The following is an 8,359-nucleotide window of genomic DNA, read 5'->3' as shown; positions in this document are numbered from 1 at the left end:
GTTATTAGCTCAACTCCTTCGTTTACAGATTCGTTTGCTCCCAAGGCCAAGTTCCTTAACCAGGTGGTCCTCTACGACCCACCCCTGCCTTGGTCCAGCTGTGTCTCCCATCCTCGCGCCCACCCACATCCCCCTCAACGGCCACGGGAGCTTGGGCTTTGATTTTTAGGTAGAGGAGCCAATGAAGGGTTTTACGTATGACAGGATTAGATCCGGTGGACTTAGGTGGACCACCGCACTGACCACCAGATTGAAATTCATAGCATGGACCGTCATCAGGAGTGCCCAATGCTTACACCCAGTTAGTGGACAGTTAGTAAATAAGAGTGCAAGGGAGAACGCCAAGAAGAGAAGGGAATAATCCAGTCGAGTTGATGACCAGAGATTCGCTGAAGAGCACGGTCTTTGGGTTTGGGCCACAAATACAAGAGCTTCCTGAGGGTAACGAATTGGGGAAAAAAATAATCCCTTCAGGTGGTGCAATTTCTCTGTCGTCTCCTCAGCCGGTCTGCACACAAAACCCACCATAGAGAAGACAGACTTCCCGATATCAAAGAAGTCACAGGGCAGAGCCGACCTAAGAAAATCCATAGTCTGGGAGGAAAGGGAAAAGGTGAGGTGAACGCACTTCTCGGCTGCTGCCAAAGAAACCCGAGTTCTAGTCCTGTCTCTGAGGGCTTTCCTGGGGGGCTCAGGTTCTTCCAGCTAGGCATGGGCAAGGAAGATGACACCTGGACCTCAGATTCCCAACTGCGGACTCTTTACGATCAGAAGAAGTTGGCCCGTCAGTGGGGCTCCCCACCCCGGCCTTGGAGGGCTGCTTAGAGGACCCCACAAACGGTGCCACACATCTGAAGTACTTATTGTTGCTGCTAATTACTGCTGTGCAAGCCTCAAGGCTTGGAAACAAACTGCCCGTAGCTTCTGGAGCAGAACCCTCCAGCAGCGTCACATTTTCTTTCTAGTGAGCTCTCGTTACTAAGTCAATCCATTTGGAGACTTGTATAGCCAATGGGCTGGTATTCTGCGAGCTCGGGATGGAAACTTCCACCATCCTGTCCCCTCCGTGTCTGTCTCCCTCACCCTGTCTGTCTCTCTGTCTGTGCAAGCCACCTGTAATTATTTCTACGCTCAGCCAGAAATAGAATGTTAGAAGCTATCATACTCTTTTTTTTTTTTTAATGTTTATGTATTTTTGAAACAGAGAGAGAGAGACAGAACATGAACAGGGGAGGGGCAGAGGGAGAGGGAGACACAGCATCGGAAGCGGGCTCCAGGCTCCGAGCGGTCCGCCCAGAGCCCGACGCGGGGCTCGAACTCGCGGACCGCGAGATCGTGACCTGAGCCGAAGTCGGACGCTCAACCGACCGAGCCACCCAGGCACCCCATGAGTTGTAAGAGTTCTTTATGTATTCTAGATATGAGTCCCTTATCAGATATTTGCAAATATTTTCCCACAATTTGTGTGTTTTCTTTACTTTCTTGATGTGTCCTTTGAAACACAAAAGGTTTTTTTAATGTTTATTTTTATTTATTTTCGTCTTTTTTTTTTTAATGTTTTTTTATTTATTTTTGAGACAGAGAGAGACAGAGCATGAACGGGGGAGGGGCAGAGGGAGAGGGAGACACAGCATCGGAAGCGGGCTCCAGGCTCCGAGCGGTCCGCCCAGGGCCCGACGCGGGGCTCAAACTCGCGGACCGCGAGATCGTGACCTGAGCCGAAGTCGGACGCTCAACCGACCGCGCCACCCAGGCGCCCCGAAGCTATCGTGTTCTTACAGACAATGGCCTGGTTTTTGCCTTCTTATGAAACCCACACACATTAAGAAAGGGAGGTGCGCGTCTCTGTTCCTTCTCACAGACAATTTCGGAGTTCTCTCCAGTTCTACCATTGTGCGCTTTCTTCTAGCCTAAATCTTGCTCTGCGGAGCTCCCTACGCCATCGTGGTTTGTATGGTTTCGGAAGCCCTGTCCTGAGCAGAGAGCAACACTCTAAATAACCATCCCCATTTCTTTCGCTCTCTTGCACTTTGTGCCTACACGGGGGGGGGGGGGGGGGGGGGGGGGGGGAACGAGGATGAGGGGTCTGGTTCCTGCCTTCGAGATACAGAAACAATAAGGTCTCTCATAGAGCTGAGGCTGTTCTCACCATTTCGGATCCCAACATAGGCATCTTCCCTTCACCCCAAATCGGACAAGGATTCATGTGTCCGCAGCTACGTTCCCATTAAGAGGTTGCTCTCATTCTGGTTCCTCCAGGATTCATATTTCATTCCGAAGAATGTAGAGCTTTTGCAATTTCTAATGTCCAGGCTGAGAAAAGGATATTTAAGGACTCTGAAATAACATAGCAGGAAATTGAGATTCGCTTACTGCATATAAAGTGATCGAAACATCCCCTCTTTCACCATCTCCTTTCCCCTTGGGTCTGTGGTTCACAAACTGCAGAGCATAAATCGCGGAGGAAACCATGCTGGAATATCAATAAACCCACATCGACCCGAGGCAGGAACTCAGCTTGCAGTGTTGGGATTTTTTTTTTTTTTTTTTTTTAGACATTGGTTGGCAGCCAGGTTGATGAAAGGAGATACCAAAGAGAATAACAGCTTTGCAGCACGAAAAGAGGAATTAGAATTCAGGAAATGGTATCCAAGTGCTTCTCTCTAAATGCATGAGGCATGAAGTCAGGCTGGAGGGTCCGTGGTGAGTGGTAAATGTTGAAGGTGCCAACACCATGCTGGAGGTCACAACACCCCAGGTCTGAGTAGTCCCCCAGTGTGATGGGTTGAACTGTGCCCCTCCTGAGATTCAGATGGTTCCATCCTAATCCCCAGAACCACGGAATGTGACTCTGCTTGGAGATAGGGGTTTTTACAGTGGCATTCAAGTTAAAGTGAGGCCATTAGGGCGGGTTCTGATCCAACATAGCTGGTGATCTTACTAAAAGGGGACATTTACATGCAGACATGCAGAGAGAGAAGCTGATGTGAGAAAATATAGGGAGAACGCAGACGTCTGCAAGTCAAAAAGAGAGGGTGGAACAGATTCTCCCTCCCAGCCCTCAGAAGGTGACACTCGTGCTGACTGACATCTTGCTCTCAGACTTCCAGGCTCGAAACCGAGACAACAAATCCGTGTTATGGAAGCCACTCTGTGTGGTGCTTTGTTGTCGAAGGCCTAGCAGACAAATACACCGAGCTTCCGGAAAAGCCAGAAAAGGAACAAGATGGCCGCCATCTCTTCTGCCGTTGTCCCTACTTGGAACCTTCAGGTAAATTCGTTACTGAATTACCGCCGCTCGTTGTCAGTGTTGGAATAGTTTTTCCGACCTGTAAAAGTGGATGTATAAAATAATAACTAATTTTCATTATCATTCTAAAATAGTCAAAGACAAAAAGCTAACTGCCATCAGAATATCTGGTCAACATGAAAGATAAGGGGGAGCCCTTTGAAATAACGCAATTCCACCTAAAAGCAAAGGGACACGAAGCTGACTTGGCTTAGATAGACTCTTGATGGATAAGCAAGGCCATCCAGCTTTCAGAAATGTGAGAAATACTTCACGGATTTCCTTTTCCCTCCCCACCCTCCCCGTACCCTGTACGACCTTCATGGACACCGAGGTGGAATTAAAAATCTAGGCCCGGGCTTCTCATGAGCTGTTGGCAGGTTCGTGTAGAATTAGCAACCCAATGGGTGATTTTCATGAGCCGCTGTCACCCCTCCCCCGCCCCAGCTCCGGAACATCAACTCCCCCCTTCCTTTTTTTTTTTTTTTTTTTTAAACAAATGAGAAGACAAAGGTCCTTCCATGCAGCCAGCGTCTTGACCGACATTCGTGAAGCTCATACTACATGTTCAGGATGTTCTGGGCACCAGATGCTTTAAAAAGACGCACGCTTTAAAAAGCATAATGATAAAAACAAAGTTAAAAAATGTAACAGATACAATCTTTTCCCCATGTAGATGCCCCTCTGGTGAAAGATTTGGACATTAAAATACACCGTGACGACTCTGGGTTATGTAAAGCGAATGCCAAGGAAGGGCTTCTAATCGGACTCAGGGAGTCAGCAAGCCCTTCCCAGAAGTGTCTTCTAAGCAGACGAGTTAGCCAGACAGTGGCAAGGCGAGGAGGACCGCTTGAGCAAGGGTGCAAGGTGGGAGACACCACTGCTGGGGCTGTTCTCACCATTTCGGATCCCAACATAGGGATGTTCCCTATGTTGGTACCACGTGCCCACACGGTACAAGCCTGGAAGGAGGGAGAGGGAGAGTAGATTTGTGGCTGGAGGTGACAATGATCGGCTGTAGGCAGCCTGAGCTGCTGGGAAACCGAGGGCAGCATAGACCGTAGCATCACATGAAGCTGTACCTGCCAGCAAGGCCCACATTGGAAGCTTTCTTCCGTCCAGCAAGATTGAGTTTCCTGGGGCTACCCGGCTGGTTAAGAGATGAGACTTAAGTCTTCTCTCTCCCAAGTCAGTGCTGTCTCCACTGGGTAATAATAATGGTGAACGAGTATTAGTAGTCACGAGAAGACATTGCATGTATTAAATCATTCAGTCTCTACAACAATCCAATAAAATAGTTGTTACTGTTACTAACCCTAGTTTTCCAGTGAAAACACCGAAGCACGGGGCGTTTAGGCCCTGCTCCAAGCCACGGCTGATGAGCGATTATCCATTTTCTTTTTTTTTCTTTTTTTTTTTTTAAGTTTTATTTATTTTTGAGACAGAGAGAGACAGAGCATGAATGGGGGAGGGTCAGAGAGAGGGAGACACAGAATCTGAAACAGTCTCCAGGCTCTGAGATCTCAGCACGGAGCCCGACGCGGGGCTCGAACTCACGGACTGCGAGATCGTGACCTGAGCCGAAGTCGGCCGCTCAACCGACTGAGCCACCCAGGCGCCCCTACGATTATCCATTTTCTTAACCATGTTTTCATGGTTCCTCTGAATTGATTATTTTCCATGACACTAGTATATACAGAAAAAGGTGGTCAACTTATGTGATATATCTGAGATAGGAAGAAAACATGCGTACGCGACTTTCGTAAGATATGAGTTTATCTCTCCTGAGGAGAAGAGAACCATTTCATTATTTAATTCTTAACACGGTGAGGATTTTACACTAATCTCGGGGATGCTTCACATCTGCCTTCCGTGGAAACAGCAAAACAAAACCCCAGGCGATCTCTCTCTTGCTTTAGCCTTCCAAGTCCCATGGGTGCCCCCCACCCGCCCCCATCGCACTTTGCCAGGATGTGATTTATGTGCTGATGCTTTTATCTTTGACTACCTCAGAAGTATCTATTGTGAGATTATATATGAAAGCATTCTTCTAAGAAGGAAACGTGATTGGAGAAAAGGAAGTCTAACTCACAACACCTTTCAGGATTGATAAGCATCACTTGTCAGAAAAGTTAGGGTCAGGTGGGGAGATCCACCTTGAACCTGAGCGCTAAATCCCTTCTGTGCTCTACCGGGGCTGTGGGGATAGGCACGAATGTCCCAGACCGCAGTCATCACTTGCAAAGAATTAATAAAGAAATAAAACACACTCATCACCCTTTTTAGGACAACGCTGCCTATGTACGTCTTCCTCTCTTGGTGCCCTGTTAGACAGGGAGAACACAAGATGGTTCTTGATGGAGAGCATGTCGAAGACAAGTAAAAACTGAAGATGAGTAAGAAATTGGATCAGCAGAGATGAGGCAGAGACAGAGGAAACTACAATGGCAGTGGCCAAAGACGGGGGAGTCCAAGGAGCAAAGGAGTGAGAGAAGCAGACTGGCCCAACTCTGTTACTTAAATTGCTATTGTAAGTGCTGAGCTTGGAGTCACGGAGAACCGGCTGTGGTAGTCACTGGAGGATGGGCAGATTAAAAGTTGGCCAGGGCCGGTGCTGAGTCTTAATAAAGAGAAAGGCTGGCTCTGTCTGAAGAGTCACAGGTGGCCTCAGAGGGAGACAGTGTGTCCTTGTGGTTAAAGTCCCACTGAAGTCAAGAGCCATGCGTTCCAACCTACGAACCACTTCATGAGGAAGCTCCAGCAGTGACATCACCTCTCTAGCCTTTAGCTTCCTCATCTGCAGACGTGTGATAAACCGTAGTCTTGATCTGATGGAGATTTGTGAACAGCAAGGGACGTAATTTCTGTAAAACACTTAGCACAGCCCCATCCCAGAGTTAATACTCTTTAGATATTAGCTGTGATTATCATTATTGAAAGAGCTGCCATTTGAGCTGGGCTGTGAAAGATGAAGAGTATTTTGCTAGGTGGGAGAGGGTGGGGGAGGACATTCCAAGGAGCAAGATTAACATGGAAATTGATTTTCCAGGCCAAGAAGAAAAATACCTCTTTTGTGAAAAGATCCGTTTTTAGCTTTCCTGTTAGAAAACGCGAGCCAAAAATTCACACGGGAAATGGGATCTGAAACGCCACCTTTCATTCTGAAATTCAGGAGATGTAAGTTTGCATTTTATTATTCTCAGTGGGTTATTTTCTTTAACTTCCCTTCCACCCCGCCCCACGTGCTTTGCTAAAGCATTTTGCTCTGCAGGTTAAAAAAGAAATAAATTATCTGGGAGCGTACAGGATTGATGTCGGGATGCTGCTAAATGAAAACGGGAGCCATTCAGATTAATCAGCCCTTTAGTCATTTCGTTTGTCAAACATGTATTGGGTTTTTGCTCCGTGCCAAGCATTATGCTTCGTGCGGAGGACATAAAGGTACTTACATCATCATCGCTGTCCTTGAGGGGCGGTCACTGGTGAGGGAAAAGGGCAGGTAACCAGACAATCTCCACTTCAAAGGACAGACAGAAGACACAACAGTAAGCCCAGCCTGCAGGGTCAAGGGCAAAGTCCCATGCTTGTAAAATCAGTATGGGCCTCCCTTGAATCCCCCTCTTGAAAGAATGTTGGAGGGACACCTGACTAGCTAAGATGGAGGTTGTTCCCCAACTATCACCTGGTGCGCGTTATAAAGCGTGCATAACTCAGCTTTACGCATAAATATTGGAGAGCATCTCTCCCCTCGATAATTGACCTGTCTCACACTTTCAATATCCTCCTTCTGAAAGAAAAGGTTTAATCAGGGCTCAGTGAAATTAGAAATGTTAATGCTGAGATCATTACCACTTTTTATTAAAGAATGATCTTTAATAACTCATTTCAACCACCAGCCCTAAGTGAAGTTTTGATCCCACCATCTCCTGACGTGGCGGAATCAGTCCAGAGTTGGATTTGGATTTCCGGGCCAAATTGTAGCTTTCAGGCATTCATCACATACGACGGGCTTGTATCCGGCACAGAGGGTGACCTCCAGTCACCACTCACTTGAGGGTTAAAATTCAATGTACAACTACTCAGGGATTCTTTGAACTTAATGAAGTTGACTCACAGAGCTAGGGGGTAGGAAAGGCAGATTTTGAGGCTGATGGCATCTGGGGAAATCAGGGGAAAAAAGCTCCATGGGAGCAAATGATCTGAGGCAATCTTTTTCCGCTCCAGTCCGACTGACTGTTTTTCAAGCTGGAACGTCACGGGCGCAAGTACAGGAGGCAGAATCAGACTTGTCCCTTGCTCTCCTCCCCACCAGCTCTGACACTTACTACGTATATTTTGTCTAAATTCACTAAAACCATCATTTCCTCATCTGTAAAATGGGTTAATCCAACCTATCCTAGAAGGTCGTCATGCTAAAAATATAAAGAAATCCTTCCCTGTCTACCACAAACACAAGAGCTAAAATAAGAACTGGCTATCATTTACTTATTTATTTCCAACGTAGATTGGGAGCCGGATCCGTGATTTACACTTTTGGATACCCCGTGTTCTAACAACAGCAAGACCTTGGTGAATATTTGATGAATACTTATGCTGTAGAGATATCTATGCAGGAAGCTTGGGTGTCTACTTCTCTATTACGTCTTTTTTCTTTTTTTTTTTTTTTTTACCATTGCCACCATAGAATTCACTTTCCACACTATCCAAGAAAATCGACACGTGGAAAAAGTGGAGAATGTAAATTTACAGAACTGGAGACAGGAGTTGCAGATCGCTAAGTCATGTCACCTCCAGGGGCCTCGATTTTCCCTTTAGACAGCAGATGTTTGGACTGGTGGATATATATTAAATACCTTCCTCCAGCTCTACTCTCCGTTAGGAAGGAAGGAAGCAATCCATGGTTAGAGAGTGCCCACCATGTGCCGAATCCTGTAGTGGGCATCTATACATATCATCTCATTTAGTACGTTTCAAAAGCACTTTTTTGGAGAAATTGACTACTTTTCACAGTTGGAAGAGCAGTGACTAAGACTGTACATTATTAAAGAATGTTTCCATTGCAAGTGACTT

The 8,359-nt window shown here is 46.6% G+C and overlaps 1 long non-coding RNA gene across 1 annotated transcript; it reads left to right on the top strand.

The window, feature by feature from the left end:
* Positions 1-2,827: 2,827 nt before the first annotated feature.
* On the top strand, positions 2,828-7,763 carry LOC131484371 (uncharacterized). Its single transcript, XR_009248197.1, has 3 exons — positions 2,828-3,271; positions 3,966-4,156; positions 6,339-7,763. It is a non-coding gene; the product is annotated as an uncharacterized LOC131484371 (long non-coding RNA).
* Positions 7,764-8,359: the final 596 nt, after the last annotated feature.

Source organism: Neofelis nebulosa, chromosome 9 (assembly GCF_028018385.1).
Source record: "Neofelis nebulosa isolate mNeoNeb1 chromosome 9, mNeoNeb1.pri, whole genome shotgun sequence".
Classification (NCBI taxonomy): Eukaryota; Metazoa; Chordata; class Mammalia; order Carnivora; family Felidae; genus Neofelis; species Neofelis nebulosa.
This window is presented reverse-complemented; position numbering and strand designations above follow the sequence as displayed.